The 18,070-nt window shown below is 41.2% G+C and overlaps 1 protein-coding gene across 4 annotated transcripts in view; it reads left to right on the top strand.

Moving 5' to 3' along the window:
* The window catches only part of MACROD2 (mono-ADP ribosylhydrolase 2), a 2,035,411-nt gene that overhangs the window by 1,845,492 nt on the left and 171,849 nt on the right, over window positions 1-18,070 (top strand). The window lies entirely within an intron of this gene.

Below are 18,070 nucleotides of genomic sequence, written 5' to 3'. Positions count from 1 at the left end.
CTGAGTGCATGAAGCAGTGGCCTGGATTCAGTCCTAGCTTCTCTTACTAACTTTGGGTAAGAGTTTTCTCTATAAGCCTTGGTTTACACCTCCGGGGGCATTAACTCTCACCATGCAGTCTTGTTGGGATTAATATGAGATCTCATATCTGAAATATGTCTTGGACTTTAGTAAACATTCAATAGACTATTGGTTTTTTTCTCTCTCATTCTAACAGATATTAGAAGGGTATAGGACTTAATTCCATGGTATGAGAGTTCCCCACTTCAGCAACTACACTGCTCTAGGTGTGAAATGGGGCCAGAGTCTTAAGGTGGTGTAGTGTGGCCTCCTATTCGATGCCAGAACTCCCTCCCTGAATCACTGCCAGCCTCAGTCTGAGCAGCTCCACTGACAGGGAGCTCTTTAAATTCTGAAGCAAGTGATCTCATTGGGCAAGGTTTGGTTAAAATTGTCCTTCTCCTTGTTAAGTTAAACCTTACTCTCCCCCACCCCCAGCCCCCAACCCCCACACCCAACCTCCTTCTGTCTTTATGGAGAAATAACAGCAGTTCCTTTCCTTCATCACTGTTCACTGGAACAGTGACCATATCTTTAGTCTATTCTTATCAGTCCAGCCACATCTGAAGTCTTGTGGCCTTCCCCAGGAAAATGGATTCAGAGGGCATGAAAAATCTCGGGAAGATCTGAAAGTCAGGAGTAGAATGAAGGAAGGGGTGGGGGGCCATAATAACTGCTATGGGGCCCCCACCTGCCTCCACATGATGCTCACTCTTGGTTTGCAATACCAGCAGCTTTCTAAGGACCATTCCTGTGCCTCCCAGGGGACTGCCCGTCTCTGGTGATGAAAGGGAGCTCTGTACCAGGGAGCTCATTTCTCTGGAGCAGCCCTCATCCCACGATGGACAAGGGCTAGCTGACCAACTGCCCTGCACACACATATTCTGTTCCAACACCGTCCAGTAGAAATATAATGTGAGCCTCATGTATAATTTCAGATTTACCAGTTGTCCGACTAAAAAAAGTAAAAAGAAACAAGTGAAATTAATTTAATAACATTTTATGTAACACAGTATGTCCAAGATAGTATCATTTCAACATATAACCCATATAAAAATTGTATTAGTCTGCTATTTTACATTCTTTTCTCATACTGAGTTTTCAAAATTTGTATTTTACATTCCCATTCCCATTCAGACTAGCCACATTTTCACAGTACTCATTGGCAATATGTGGTATTGGATGGCAAGATTCTGTGCCCTCATCGCAGAGGTCTCCAGTGTCTTTGAGCCCTGATTGTCCACGGTGGAACTCGCTCATTAACACACCCTGTACGGGCTGCCTTCCCTTCCCTGTCTCACTTCCCTACTCCCCTCTGGTGTTTCCTGGGCTAATCTTTCCAATTAAGAACTTCACTCAAACCCTTGTCTCCATGTCTTCCTTTGAGAAAATCCACCCTAAGACAACGACTCTGCTTGTCTTTTGTACAACATAAAGCCTGAGGTAAAATTTTGATTAAACTGTCAATTCCTATACTTACATAGAATGTCTTTCTATTTAAAAGGATCATATATTGGAAAAAGACTTTAAGTGGTCACCCGACTTGGACTGAATTCCATGAATTTAATGTTAATGTTTGTTATTGTCACTTACCCTGCTCACATGACTCCTCCTTGAAATATCCTTCAGCCAGGGGGAGTACTGCCCTTTCAGCCAGCCAGTTTAAAGACCTTAGCTTGCTAAGGATCATTTGCCTAAGTGTCATAAGTATACATTCTGGGCAAAGGGAGTTGACTTCTTAATGAGATGCACTAGCTATCTAAACCACTGAGTGGTTTTAGGAAATCATTATTAATGCTAATGCAGAGCCCACAAGGTTGGAGTCAGCATTTGAGGTTTGGGGGCCTTAATTGGATCATTATGTTATTCCCATGATTTTAGTCCCACTGCTTTTCCTGGGGGTTTGTCTCTGGCAGCTGGATACAGCTGTTCAAGTCATACTCAGTGGCCTTAGGATGCTAAGTGACTCAGGCAGAATGGGTTTGGGAAGCCGCTGTCCATTTCCTAATATCCAAATGCTGAGATCCTGGGTGATTTCTGTACAGAATGTTTCCATAGTGTGCCAGCTGGCCTTGCCAGACACGAGTGAGCAGGCTGGCGTCAGTTCAGATCTCATCTTCGGTCATGTTGGTCTCTAAGGTGGGTGGGAACCAGCCTCCCAAAGACCATTAACTGCTGCCTCCCTCTGCCCTGTGTCACCTCTTCTCATACAAGGAAAATTTTGGAGGGATTTTAAAGAATACAGTTGACACTGGTGAAGGGCTCCTTGAGTGAATTAACCAGCCAACAAATGCTAGTGAGTGATAGGGAGTGATAATTTGACTTTCAAAAACCAGTGACGTACTGGAAACTGACTTCTGAGTGAGGAGGAGGGCCCCAGTTGTAGGAGTTTGTGGATTTCTTTGGTGTAAATGTACCTACCATTGTATTGCTCAAGCTACCAAATATGAGGTCCATGAATCTGAGGAAAGAGAGGTATAATCACCCGGTATAAGCCAGTTCAAGTCAGCCCCAGCACACTGCTGAGCCAGGCGTACTTGAGCATGTACCCTGTGCCAATCACTCAAGATACATGAACTCATTTAAGACATGTAGGAACTCTAGGAGACAAGGACTGTTTTTATCTGAGGCTTAAGAGGGCTTAGTTCCTTGCTTAAATAACAGAGCCAGAATCCAGGTGTGTCTGACCCCAAAGCTCATGTTCTTAACTTTTGTGCTCCTGTCTCCACACTAGAATCGTAAGTAGAAGCAGGACCATCCCAGACGGTGTCAGACAAAGTCATCTTTAAGATGAGGCTCTGTCTCCAAGGGAGGTGGTAGAAACACACTGGCTTAAATGTCTAAGACTCCTTTTAAGTCCTTAAGTCAGTTTCTTAATCCTAGCAAAGTGAATGTTCCCCCATGTGCTTCCACTTCCAAGACCACACACTGTTGAGATGGGCCCCAACCTGAACAGCAGGGGCAGAAGATCAGCAGCCCCCTGTGGCAGTTCAGCCCCACGAAAGCCAGGAGCGCAGAGGGGTTCCTCAGGGAACAGAGCCATGCTCACGGCAAAGCTCCAGGTTTCCACTCTCTTCCAGAAACAGAGGCAATGTAGATAACACGATATCCTCTCAGGGGGATGAAATGTTCCTTCAGCTTCCCCAGGCCAAGAGGGAGAGCTGTTCCCGATGAACCGCTAGACACTGGGGCCCAGAGGCCGTATGGATCAGTGACTTCACTTGAGTGTTTCCAGGGGTGGTCATGAAATGGTCCTACACCTGCGTCACACGTGACTGCTCACAATTGCATGTATCCACGCCCGTGGATCACCTAAGAGTACCCTACAACTTTTACAAAAATGAAGTACTAGTACTTTGGGTGCTTAAATATCTCAAAATGTGGACAAATAGGTGTCCTTCTAAATCTCACCTATTTTCCGAGAATTCTCATTCAAGTGAGAAATCAAGAATTAAGAACTTAATTATCAAAAACTCACTTTCAGGAAATGCTGCTCTGGGGTGGGATTCCAGCATTGGAAACTTTACTCTTGGTCCCAGAGGAGACCAATGTACCTTGGAGGCATGGAAGTGTCAGAGTCCCTCCCAGGGGGATGCAGTGCTGCATTGCTCACTTTATGAATTCTTTGAGCCCTACATCTGTGCTCAGTGAGCTGTTCCAAGCATCTCATTTCTGGTTTTGCTGAACCCACTCCGAAGGGTCAACATCCATCTCACACCTGGTGACAGAAGTTTGGGGGAGTTGCTAATGTAGTCATTGGCAAAATTTTTCACTCTGGCCATGGTAATGACCTGAGCTGAGATTGACTTGCAGCCACAGAAAGCCTCACCTAGTGCCCAAAACTTTGCAGTGTGTAGTGCCAGTTCGTAATAGCACATCTATCAACTGCAGTTTTTGTTCTGTTCTTTTTTTAATAAATGGGAGAAGAAAAACAAGTCACCATAGCTCTGTAGTATAATTTTAGAATCCCAGCATAAGGTGACAGCTGCTAAGAGAGTGAAAATTAGGCACAGGCCCCATTATATCTTGGCCTTATAGAAAGGCCTACATGAAGGGGAAATAAAGCAGAATTCGAAATTAAATTCTCAAGGCACGCTTAGGTACCAGGGACCCTAGAGAGATTAGGAAAGACAAATGCCATGTTCTCATGGAAGTTATAGTGTCAGAGGCTGAGGTGGAGGAGGGAAACCTACAGTAAAGAATTAAACAAAGGGACAAGATAATTGCAGATACACCATGTGATATTTTTTAGAGTGATTTTCTTTGCAGGGACCCTTCAAATTAGGTGGTCAGGGAAAGCCTTTCTTGAGAGCTGAATTTGTTTTGAGATTAGAAGGCAGGAAAGAGGTAGACATATGAATATGTATGTTAAGGGGATGAAGAACAGCAGGTGCAAAGGTCCTGAGGCAGGAACCAGCGTAGTAGTAATTGAGGAACACAAACGGAACTAATAAATCTGAAGATAAACAGCAAGTGGAAAATGTGGCTGGAGTGGTAGGTGGAGCCCAAATGACATGTTGCTCAGGGCCTGGAATATGATGCAGATCTTATTCTAAGAGCAAGTTTGTAAACAAGCTAGCAACATGAACTGGTTTATGTTTAAAGGTTACTTCTGGTTGCTACATGGAGAATAGATTGCTACATGGGAATGCTTGAAGGTAGAATTTAGATTAATTAATTAATTAGACTCATTGATTGATGTTGTTAGATTTAGTCAGAATTTGAATAAGAATGTATTAAGTCTTTGTGTTTCCAGAGGGGTTAGAGCCAAAGGCCTGTCACTACCCCCGAAAGAAGAGCAAAGCAAAGAAACCAGAATGTTTGAAAGACTCTAGTGAAAGTAAACCCAGCACCTCCTTTTTTTAAAAAAGTACGCCATGAAAAGAAACTTGTTTAATTTTTAAATAATGTGGATGCAGTTATGGTCAAATGCTTCTAAGGGTTCAACAAGCACAGGGCAATTCTTTATCCTTTCCTAATATGTTGACTCTCCTTTGAACATGAGTGTGAAGCATCAGATTCAGGATTAATTTGCTAAGGTAAAAAACTAATTTAAAAAGTCATTTTCTCAGTGTGATGTATTTTCCACTCCTGCAAAGTATAAGGCTGTGGGTAGTACTTACATGCTCAGTGTTTTGAAATCACATAAGGGTGAAGATTGAGATCTCTAGGAGAGAAGTGTTGCCATAGCTATTGTCTTATTGGGACCATTAATTTTTCTCATGAACACATTCAGAGTCCAGAATCAAACTTCAGCAGTGGGTGCTGGCAATGCTGCCTGTCCTTAATAAGAATGTATTAAGTATTATACATTAACTGTCATAGTATTCTCTTCCATTTCCTAGAAACCAATGTAACTTTGAATTTAAGCATTGAATGGACAGACCCAACAGGGCTCAGTTTTATGAAGAACTTACTCTGTCTTCTTTTACTTTCAAAAGTAGTACCACTTATAATATATTTAAATTTTTCTTTTAGAATGCAGATTAGGTATTTTTTTTAAGTGAGCCTCTAGCCTAAGAGCATTCATAAGCATTTAAAAGGGGAATGTATATGCCTTCTACATCTCGGAGCCCCACTTCACCCACTGTGCCATGGTAAGGATGACAATACTGACGGTGTCAGTTCAGGTCCCTGGGAGAGAAGACACCAAGGTAGAAGAGATGTGCAGCGGGAGAAGCCTGTGGAGGATAAGGGGGGGAGGAGCTGCGGAGGGAGCAGGAGTAGGTGTACTGAGAGGAGGAGGGAAGGAAGATACGCTGGAGAGAGCGTAGATACGCAGTGCAGCCTGGGAAATGGGGGGAGGTGCAGAGCATGGACTTGGTCCTTCAAGGAGCCTGCCTTGGTCAGAAAGGGGCCTCTATGAGTCCCTTCTCCCTGCTTGGCACTCACTGGATGCAGGCAGTGTGGGGAGAAAGTGGCCTTGGCATGAACATAATGGTTGTCCTGCCCCCAGGTGGGCTTCCTATGCTGGATTTCACTCCTGGATATGAAAGATTTAACCTCCATCCCCTGGGAGCAAGTGGTATCCTTGGCATCCTCAGCTGCTGGACAGAGGCTGTCCCGGTGAGCTCATGATATGGAGAAGAGCAGACCAGGACCTGCTGTCTCTGTAGGCAGGTGGATTTTAGAAAGACTCCAGATAGAACTGTTTGTCCTCCCAGGCTCACCATTAGTGAAGGGATGTGGAGAGGGGCATGGCAATAGATGTCCTCTGCCCTTTGGTGGGGAACAAGGGATGAAAATTTCAGCCTGGCAGTAAGTAATAGAAATAGTATGTGTCAAGTGCCCAGCACAGGTGGGTTTTCCACTGGTGGTGGCTGTTACAATTACTATCACAATCTAGACCTAATTCATTTAAATGTGCTTGGAAGCTTAGAATCATTCAGAAAAGAACACTTAGAATGGTGAAGGCCGGTAGCTCTAACTGGCCCAAGGTGGTAAACTCTGTTAGGATCTGGCTGGGAGAGTAGCCAGGGCTTCCATCTCCTGCTATAATTAGGTCATTTCCTGGACAATCTCTTAAAGCTGTGGTTGGGAAATGGCTCAGGGGCAAAACAACAACTGCCTTTTCCCTGGAGAGGCTCTGCCTCACTAACTGGTTCCCATCAAATGCACAACCTACATCAAAGGTTATTTTCCAGAGCCTGAGTCTGCTGTCACCTCAAGTGTCGCATTGTGGGCCAGAAACTGCCGCAAAGGTCCTACCTTTCATTAACAAGGGAATTCCTCTGAGTTATTCCTTCAAAACTGTTTTACTTCCTAAATAATTTTAGGAATAATAATTTTACTTCCAAATAAATTTACTTCTTTTACTTCCTAAATAATTTGTTTTGTTTAGAGACATCATTCCATAATTCTAGGATGACTAAATATGGCTTTACCTCACCCAAATATGTGTCTCAGAATCTGCTCTGAGTCACAAAAATGCCACCCGTGGATTTGCCACCAGGAATATTCTGTCTGTGCATCACGGTCACATGTAAGCGTTAGTCACACTACAGCAACATGGGATGATATAATTGTTCCTAAGATGACTTCAAAGACAAAAAAAAAGTAGAGATTGCTGGGAAAGGAGGAAGAAGTGGAGCATAATCTGGCATGCCTGGGGTTGATGATTCCATGACAGGGCACTCCTTATTTATCAGTGTTTCTGACAAAATAAACTATGTCCTGAACTCATGTGCCCAACCGGTGCATATGTATCACTTTCTTTAATGATTCAAAGGGTTACAATCATTCTTTTCTGCTGGGTATGCAAATGGAATATTGTATCTCTGACTGTGTTGAGGAGTAATGTGGGTCAGGGCCCGTCTCTGTAGTCTTCTTCCCATTTTAGAGTTATGAACCCTATTCCCACTTGGTCTGTGTAACATTATTTTAGTAAGAGAAGCTTCTGGTATTTTTATTTATAGATCACACAGCTTACCTCCCCTTAAGTTGGCACTTCCCTCCTACCTCTGGGTTGGTGTTCTGCCCTCACTGGTATGGCTGATTACCTCAGCTTACCCTGGAATATACATTCTCACATGGGATCATAGAGAGTGGAGTTGGAACACAAACGCACCTAGGTTTTCCCACATATATAAACATAATCATTGTATTTCAATCCATAAGAAGAATTTTTAGAGCATATGGTCAAATCTTCTCATTCTGTGGAACCTGTTTTTAAAGTAGACTGTGAATGGTTCTTTAACTTACCCAAGTCCATGCACTGTGTTGATATCAGAATCTCCTCTTTTTTTTCTAGAAACAACACAGCTTTGGTAATCTTTTACTCTTTCTCTCTTCTGGAAATTAGAACTAGTTTGGTTGAAGGAGGAAATATTGCTGTTCTCACAGCCTTGACTGAAAGCATTATTACTTTAGTAAATACTGAAGTATTGAACATAAAAAAAAAACAATTACTAAATGTATTTTTTGCATTTTTTGTTACAGTGGACCCTTTGATGTAGGTTTTATTTTCATTATTTTGATTAAAATTTCATGGACCCCAATGTACTTTGATTTGACCCACTGCTATGCCAGTAATGAAATGATCAGTAGTTTCAGATCACTAACTGATTGGCATCTGATATAAATGATAATGCTACCCACGAGCCAGCAAACCATAGGCAGAATTGTTTGAAATATTGCCTGGTTAATACCAGTTCCAGCAATTCCAACTCCAATAATTTAGACCAGTTTTTATTTTTCTTACAAAAACATTAGTTGAAAGAGTGTCACTATAGAAAACTTAGCACCTTTAGTAAAACTTGCTTTCCTCACACTCTTTCCTCCATCCTTCCCATGTAAATCCTCTAGAAGTTCCTTTAGTAAAAGTCTCTCAGGCTTTTTTCTGAAAATGTTATTATTTTGCTTTTTTTTTAAAGCAGTTTTGCTGGGTAAAAATTCAAGATTGATGGTTATTTTCTTGCAATGTTTTAAAGGTATCTTCCCACAGTCTTCTCAATTCTGTAGTTGTTAAGGAATAATCTTTCAGTTTAATTATTGCTCCTTTTTAAGCTAGCTAAACCTTTTCTTTCTGGTTGCATTGACAATCTATTCTTTATCATTGGTTTCACTGTGATGTGCTTCCATGTGGATTTCTCTTTATCTTTCTTAGGATTTACTATGCTTCTTGGATATGGGGATGAGCATTTCTCATTAGTTCTGAAAATTTTTTACCTGTTGCCTCACTTTATTATGTTTCCACTAACTTCTATTCTTTCTCTGTTCTTCAGGACTCATAACCTACACTGCAGTTTTTTGTCTGTGTCTCTTTTCTATTCTTTCTGGTTATTTTTTTCAAGTCTGTCATTCAATTTGCTACTTTTCTATTCAACTTTGTCTAAAGGATGCTTAATTCTCCACTGAGTTTCTCAAATTTTATAGTTCTCATTATTAAAAGTTTTATTTGGTTCTTTTCACATATACCCATTCTTTATATAATTAACACATAAAATACCTTTGAAATAATCTGCATCTGAAATTTCAATATCTCCAATCTGTGTTAGTCAGATTCTGCACTTTCTTATCTGTGTGGAATCATGGTTATTTCCTTATATGTTCTGTCTTTTTTATTGCCATGTTTCTTGGATTTCTATTTGTGTGAAATTTTTGAAGTTGAATTAAGAGCTAATTTATTTACATTTTGTTTTCTGAGATACCCGAAGATACTACCAATTTTGGAAAACCTTAAACTACATATTTAGCTTAGAGTTTTGGTTCTGGCCTGGTTTGGTTTGGTTTGCAACTTGTCTTCAAGCCCTTATTCGTGTATATATAAGAGTAAGAAATCTTCAGAGATATTTTCTTCCTTCCATTCCTCTCTGACCAAAGTTAAAACTGAGACAAATTTCTGACTATATTTGGGACCAAAGCACTAGCCCCTCTTCGACTCACATGTGTAGCTCAGTCAAACCCAAGCTCTAGCCATGGATTCTTAAAGAGTATTCCTGTACCTGTATCACCAACATTGCCTAGGAACTTGTTAAAACAGCCCCATCCCAGACTTCAGAAATTCTGAGGTAGGGCCCAGTAATCTGTGTTTTTAAAAGCTCTCCAGGTATTCAGACTCATGCTTAAATTTGAGAACCACCACTCTAGAGCCTAGACCCTCTGGAACTGGCAAATGCCTCAAAGCAAATAATAATCTCAGTGCTTGTTTACAAATCTTGATTCAATCTCCTTTATCATCTGGCTTCTAAGGCAGCTTCCTTAAAAAAGCGTGAGCTCAGCCATATATTCAAGAATCAGATAGATAGGTTGATAGATTAGATAAATGATAGATGACAGGATACATACATGATTGGTAGACAGTACTTATCTACAAATACACATATAAAAATACACATGTGCATACCTATATGTGTATGTACATACACATCTTTATCTATATAATAGGTAGTCTGGAAAGATATGCATCAAGTTGACCCCCAGAATTATCTTGGAGGAGTGGAGAAGGGGCAGGAACAGATTCTGGAGAGTTTAATATCCAACTTCCTAAATTTATATGCAATTGAAAAAATATATGCAGTAAGAATTATTTTGCATTTATAAAACAAAAACTTATTTTTATTAAAAAATCTGAAGAGTCTTTATGCTTGTAAAATTTAGTAGCTAGTTTACAAAAGTATTTTTCTCCATACATTCATTTCCAGAGGCTTCAGTGGCTTTTGGTAACGAATGCTATTTTTCCATCATATTTTCACAGGATGCATGAGCACTTTGACTCTTGCTCTACAGTTGCCTCTATATAGAATATTCAACAAGCCTATGTGATATTCTTCAGGAAACCGAGCCCTTGCAATGTTAAATCAAGCAGCCCTGTGCTGCACTTTAAAATATTAATGATTTCTTTTGCCAGATGAAATTATATGTGGAAACAAGCTGAAAACTGGAAAGCACTCTGCAAGTTTGAAGGCTCTAATGTTGCTATTAGATATTATTATTATTGTCTCTACTAAAATAATTTTTTCTGAATACATGAACCATTGGTGGAATGCACTTCATATTTCTGAGAGGCAGACTTTTCCTCTCTGCCCTATTATTTTCTCTGCATATTAAAGCATTCATGTGACATACTGTTTCGTGAGTAGCTGGACAGAAGGGACATTCTATCTTTCAAGATTCCATGCAGCAGTTCATGCATTATATTCATGAGCATGATCTTTAATTTAATTTTTTTGACAAATGCAGTGAAGGGTAAAATCAGGCAGTCATAATTTTGACTTTGCCATCACTCAAACAAGCTTAGTGATTGACCAGCTTTGAAAAAAGGGAAGAGTGGGAATGAGGAAAAACAGCTTTCTTATGAAGAAAAGCTTTGTTTTATCCTCTAGACTTCAAAATTTCAAGGATTTAAGCAAAATGTAAATTTTCGTGGTGAAAATCAGAACACAATAAAAGCCTATGTCACCATCTTGCTTTAATTATATTCTTTATGTTCTGCTCAATCTATTGCCATTCTGAGCTATCCCCCTGCCACAAATTAGTAAGAGGACTTAACCGTCTATTTCATTTTATTCATTTTAGTCGTGCTCTCTGCAGTTACCCATTGAACAGAGCTGTAGTTATAACCACAGAGTCCTGTTTCAGAATCAGCTCTAGGATTTTTAAATGGGGCTTACAGAATGTGAGTATTGAGGCATTGTCCATAGTGAGAAGGGCTGAACCTACCTGGGAAGAGGCCCCACAGGTCCTTTGTGACCCAGAATGATTCCTGTTATGCCTGCTGTCTTCCACAGATTATTAGTAATGTTCCCTTTCACTCTTGGAGGTGACCTGGCTTGTGCGAGAGCATACTGGACCCTCCCGCTCTTAGCAAAACAGTTCAGCATGAGTGTGGACAGAACTCTTGATTATCCAAGTTCTGCTTCCTACTTGGGCAGTTTTTCTGAACTAAAAGTCAGTTTCCTCATATTAAATGAAGGGGGAAAACCTCCTTTGTGGGACTGTGGGGATATTTAAACAAGGTGGTATATGGAAATCACAACCTCTAGGCTGAAGAGCCCGTCAAAGTACTGAATGTGAAACAGGAGGACCTCCCCACACCAAAACTCACCTGCCTTGTTTATTAATACTTAAACTTCCTTTACTAGGAACAAAGTAGTTTTGCAAATAGGTAAGATTCAAAATGCATTGGCTGAATCTCTTCTTTTGCTAGGCTTTTATTCCTCTTCTTTCTCTGTTAGGTTCACTCAGCATTCTGCCCCCACCAAACCATGCTAACTCCTGGCCAAAAGGGACTTTTTCCAGGTCTGTCTTCTCCTTCCTGATCTTCCACCTTATCTTCAAGTTAAGTTTCCCAAGAAACTAGTTTACCCACAATATTTACACAATTTCTTCTCTCCTTCATCCCTCAACCTCTTCCTTCTGCCTCTAAAACTTCATGGAGGATGCCGGGTTAGGTCTGGGGCATGAGGGAGGAGGTGGCCTCTGGTTATTGGCCATCACTTCAGAGCTGCCACGGAGATATTCACTGTCTAGCCCACCGGGTCCTCAAGTGGGGTGACTCTGCTATTTCTGAAAGACACTGAGAACAAGGATCTGTCTTCTGAGGCTGGGTGTGGTCTTGTTCTCCTGGATGGATGTTTTTCAAATTGTGGCCAGTGGAACCCCAGGGTTCAGGTGATCCACAGGATCAAAATTAATCTCACATAGTGCTCTGCTCTCAGAAGTCTTCATTCACATGGAACACAATGCAAATGATATCCTCTGGAGTTGTGCAGACTGGTGGTGCCACAGAGATGCCTCAGCACCCTTCCTCCAGCCACATCAGCATAGCTCCCCATCACCCAGATAGGGCTTTTCTAAGCATTTATTCCATGTATTTTTCTTACATGCCTACTACTTGACAGTACAGGCACTGTTCTAGGCATTGAAGAAACACACACACACACATGCCCAAACCCTTATTTCTTGGGGCTTATATTCCAGGTGTGTGTGTGATATTGACCATAGGTGGATTTTAAAATATTAGATAAAATATATAGTAAGTCGCATGGCATATGCAGTACTATTTATTTGCTGCCTGAGATTTTTATCCCAAAACTTAGCAGCTTAAAACCACAATAGCATTTTTTAAAAATCTCAGACTTCTTGTGGGGCCAGAATTTGAGAGTGGCTTACCTTGGTGCTTCTGGGTCAGAATGTCTCATGTTGGGATATGACCACCTGGGTCATAACAGAGCGGGGCTTCCACCTGGCTGTTTCTTCAATCAGTAGCTCTGGCGAAGCAGCTGCCATGTCCTGGAGCATTCCAGCAGTGCTGAGGCCTCCTGCCAACAGCAGGCACCAATCTACAAGTCATTTGAAGGAGCCATCCTGGGGGTGGGGGTCAGATCATCCAGCCCCAGGCAAGCCTTCAGGTCACTGCACATCTGGCTGGCACACTGACAGCAACTACATGAGTGACCCCGAGCCGAGGGCCATGCAGAGAAGCCAAGCAGGAAAGAGGAGCGAGGGGCTGCCATACGTGTGCACACTGGTGGCAGGAAGGAGACTCAGCAGAGGGATAGGTTACGCTTCTGGGTGTGCTGGACCTCGCTGATGATTACGTTGATATTTTAGATGAACCTGAAGAACATAAGAGTAAAACAAGCAGCTATCTGAGAAAAGCATGTTCCGGTAGAAGAAATAGTGAGTACCAAAGTCCTAATGAGAGAGGTCTGGTCCTAAGAAAAGCAGGAAGGGCCATGTGAGCACCTGCTGAGGCCCCTGGTGGCTGAGCCCATTGAAGAGCTGACTCAGCTGGAGTTTGAGAATCGCCTCAGGGCTTGTTCAACCCAGTCTCTGATTCAGGAGATCTGGGGAGCCCAAGAATTTGCATTTCTAATCATTCCCTAGGGATGCTGTGATCTTGGCTGAGGACTTCACTTTGAGAATCACTGCCTGGGGTATTATGGGCCACTCTTAAGAACTGTGGCTTTGTCTCTAAGTGAAGTGAGACTAGGACATTTTAAGCAGAGAATAGAAACCATCTTGCTTGTTATTTCAATAGGAATCTTTTGGTGTCCTGTTAGGAATGGACTGTGGGAGGCTAAGGGCGAAATAGGGAGACCATCTATTGGAAAAAGAGATGCAGGGAGCTTGTACCAAATGGCAGCAAAGGGAAAGAATGAGAGTTGGTCTGATTCCAGACACATTTTAAAGGTGAAGCCAGCAGAAGTCATTAACATTGGTTGTGGTACCTGAGAGGAAGAGGGGAATCAAGGATGGGCCTTTTACCTTCTCTACAACTACTGGATCTAGAATAAATGTTGTGCTCCACTTACACTTGATTCAAACTTTCTGGGAAAAAGAATTCTTCCCATTCCTACCCTCCATGATATCTGTCCAGGTAGTTCTTGTTCCCCCAAGCCTAGGAAAGCCACATCAGCTCATCCGGAGGTTAAATTTCCAATTAAGCAAAAACAAAATATTCAGGCATGAAGAAAATTCTCATAAATTGCCATAAAAAGAGAGAAAAACATGAGGGTGTTAATGAAGAAGATAACTCACAGAAAGGAAGATGATTTTGTTTCAGATACTGTGGATTCCATTGTGTTCTCTTCCCCACAAGAGGTGTTTATTATTACCGTTATTTTGTTTCTTTTCAATCAGCAACTTCCCAGTGAATGAATGATTGTGGAATTGCTATCATTCATGATTGCCAAGCTCAGGAGAGAGGAAGGAGGGAAAGAAGGAAAGGAAAGTAGGAAGGGAGAGAGAAAAGAAGAAAGGAAAGGAAGGTTTAGTTGTAAGCTAGGGGGAAGAACCCCAAACTAGGACCCAGTACACCCGAATTCTATTTTCATCTCTCAGGCACCTGATCAAATCCTTCACCTAATGTCCTGGAGGCCCCTTCTAGATATCAAATTCTATAATTCTACATAACCATCAAATTCACGAAAATTGATTCTTTATGAGCTCTTTCATGCTCAGTAAATATTTCCATGCTTAATTCAAAAGCCCTGAATCATGGGTTTTAATAGACAAATAGGCCTCTGCGAACATCTAGGGCGACCCTCTTATTTCACAGATGGTGGAACTTTCTTTTAAAGGTCCTCCAAAATTGTCTACAGGACTCCCACAAAAGGTGATCTTAAGTTAGCAACTAAAAAGCCGAAGGTAAAGGGCAGTTTATCAGGGTATATACAGTGAGTCTTTTTAATACTAGTATATTTTTTTAAAGTATAGTTCTTTAATTCTTACAGGTGTTTGTGAGTAATTCAGACTTCATGTGTTTACCTGTTTATCTATTTTCATTTCCAAACCTGTGAATAAAGAACATATGACTCAGATGCATTGATCTTTGTTTTGTTGAAAACTCAATCCCCTGTAGAGCTAAAACATTAGAGTGATTTTTTTTTCAGTATTGGCACCATACTGATTTGACATTTGATGGTTTATAATACTACTAATTTTTCAGCAGAGAACTGTTTTGTTTTGTTTTGTGTTTAAGTATTGCTATTTGAACAGTATTGGATTTTCACATTAAGATTTTGCCATTGTATTTCAAAATTTCAGTTTTTGTGTGTAACAAAGTTGTGCATTCCTACTATACCAGAGAGAGCCTTAAAACTATCCACCTATACTAGAATTACCTGGCCACACGCCACATTTTCCTAACGCCTCTCTCAAGCATGCTTGTTCTCTCCTAACTCTGTCACTCTGGAGCCATTAGAGGCAGTCTTAGGAAATAACTTCATCTCCAGGGATCACCCTGCTTGAAGAATGATACACAGAAAACCAGGGTATTCTATTCTCCTCGGACAAAAACACTAGTGGATCACTTGAATAATTTCTCAATTCTCTATCCTGAGACTTCTCCACTGATCTCTAACAATCATTGCTGCTGCAGAAAGTAGATTCAGGTTTTGGGAGAAAAGGGGTGGGGGGATGAGGAGCCTGGCTCTAAAATTTGGGGGGAAAGTGGGGCATTTTTGCTGAGTGCTTGGTGGAAGGTTGCCAACCGCTACCCTAGGGGGAACTTATTCCCTCAGTCTAATGCTGCCACTTTCAGTGAATGTTAAAACTGTGGATTCTTGCCCCCAGTCTCCAGCCCTCCACCAGAGCAGAAAGCTGTATTTTAGCTCAACGCAATGCATCTTTGAAGCACCATTTTTTATGTGCTTTTTAAATTTTTTTATTTTAAACTATCTTGAATTCAGAACAAATTTTCGTAGACGGTGATAAGAACCAATTTCTTCCGGATCTGAGAGTAAGAGGCAGATCTGGTGCCCCTCACTCCCAAATATTTCACTGTGCATTTTCTACAAACATGGCCAGTCCCACTCCATGAGTACAATAAAAGAACCCAAATCAGAAAATGAGCATCGATACATTATGACCTTTATTTTCAGATCCCACTAAAGTTTCACCATTTTCCCCAATAGTGTCCTTTACAACAAAACTATGCAGTTCAAAATCACATACTTAATTTTGTTGTCTCATGAATTCCTCCTTTTGTTCTCCTCCAGTTTGTAAGTGTTCCTTAGCCTTCATTTGACTTTCCTGATCTTGACTCTTTGGAAGATTGCAGGCCAATTCTACTGTAGAATGTTTCTGAATTGGGTTTGATGGCATTTCATGATTGTACTCAAGTTACGTATTTTGCAGAAGTATCACAGAAGTGACACTGTGTCCTTTTCACGGCATGCTCTAGGTCCCCCGTGGTTTCACTTCAGCGCATTGCTGAGCATGCTGACTCTGACTGTTTGATTCAAGCTGGATCCGTGTGGCTCCTCGACTGCACAGCTACTCCTTTTCCCTTTTGTAGTTTGTGTATATCTTGTGGGGAGGTACCTTGAAACTATTTAAATAACCCATTCCTCATCAGTCTTTCAATTTATTCATTATTCTGTTGTTTATATCATTATGGACTCAGTTCTCTATTCTCTGTAGAGGATTATAATCAATGGTTATCAAGGGCCCCTTCAAGGTGGCTTCTGTGCCCTTTTGACGTAGCCCCATCCATCTCTGAGCACTTCCTTGCTTTCTAGCCACCCAGATGCTCAAGCTCATTTTACATTTTTTCCTGTCCCAGCCCTGACATTAGCGATTTCTTCAAGGAGCTTTGGTTCCTTTTAGTGGAAAATAGTACATAGAAACCGGATCTGAGCACTAGGTGTGTGGATCACAATTTGAGAAGCATGAAAAAAGCATGACCAGATTATCTTGATGGTAAAATTTGAAGAACCAGCTGGCAGGATAAAGCCTCCTGATGAATCCCTCCAATTGCTCAACAGTCTTCCCACAGACCTTCCATTACAATTGTGGTCAAGAGAATAAACTGCCCAACTTGGGTTAAACCTTCCAGAGTACAGCCCTGCTTGTACTTAAATAGCATGACTACAAATAGTGGCTAATTAGCTAGTAACTAGTATTTCGGAAAGCAGGAGGTAATGGTTATATGATATTACAGAAAAACAACCATTTCAGGTTAACAAACAGTTGATCAAACTGCCTAAGCAGCCCTGCTGCACATTAGAATCATCTGGGGAGCTTTTAAAAATGACTATTCCTATGTTCTACCTGCCCGGACCAATTAAATCCAATTTCTGGCAGCAGAACCCAGTCAACAGTATTTTTTTAAGCACCTTGGTGACCCTAATGTACAGTCAAGGTTGAGAACCACAAGTTTAAACATCCTGTTTCTCGAGAACTTGGTCCAGCACCACAGATTCCCTCAAACCCAAGAGGAACTGCCTTGCCTGTATTGATTTGGCACTTGAGACAACATTAGCACTTCTAGGCATCTAAGGAACCATTTAGCTAACATGTATTGGGTACTTGTCCTGTACCAGGTATTTTTTCTAAGTGCTTCACATTTATTAACTCATTTTATCTCCATAACAATGCTATTGGGCATGTGCTATAATATCTCTACTTTACAGATGAGGAAACAGAGGCATGGAGAAATGGAACATTTTCAGAATGTCACAAGGCTAGGACCTCTGGGAAGTCAGGTCTAAAAATAAGGTAGTTTGATGCCAAAACATAGGCCAGCACTTCTCAAACTTTGGGTTTAGAAACCAAAATTCTTTGGGTTCTCAAACTTTGGGTGTTGTTTGAAAATCACCTGGAGAGGTTAGAGAGAATACCAAGGCACAGGCTCATTGAAGGAGGATAGGTACTGGGCCTTATATTTTTACCGAGGAAATCTGCAGGAGAAGAATGTGAGGATGGCTAGAGAAAATTATGAAACTTCAGAGTTTGGCAGACAGGAAAGAAACAAAAGGCCCATGTTGCAGAGAAGTTGGAATTAAGGGTGGGTATGGATTAGAGGTTATATTAGGAAGGACTCTGAAAAGCCAGCAGAAGAGTTTGGACTTTATTTTTGGGTGTCAGGCAGCTGTGGTGAGCTTTTTCACTGACATAACGTTTCAGTGACTTGTGCTCCTTGTATGAACTTATTATAAATTAAAGCTAGATTCCAAAATCTGAGGAAAGTTTGCCAAGACATTTTCTAATTAACAAGTCATGGCAACAATGTACATGATAATAATGGAGCTATGTAGTCAGAAGTTACACATTACTACTATTT

Source organism: Manis pentadactyla, chromosome 5 (genome assembly GCF_030020395.1).
Source record: "Manis pentadactyla isolate mManPen7 chromosome 5, mManPen7.hap1, whole genome shotgun sequence".
Classification (NCBI taxonomy): Eukaryota; Metazoa; Chordata; class Mammalia; order Pholidota; family Manidae; genus Manis; species Manis pentadactyla.
Note: the sequence above shows the minus strand (reverse complement) of the source record. Positions and strands in the feature narration are given on the sequence as shown.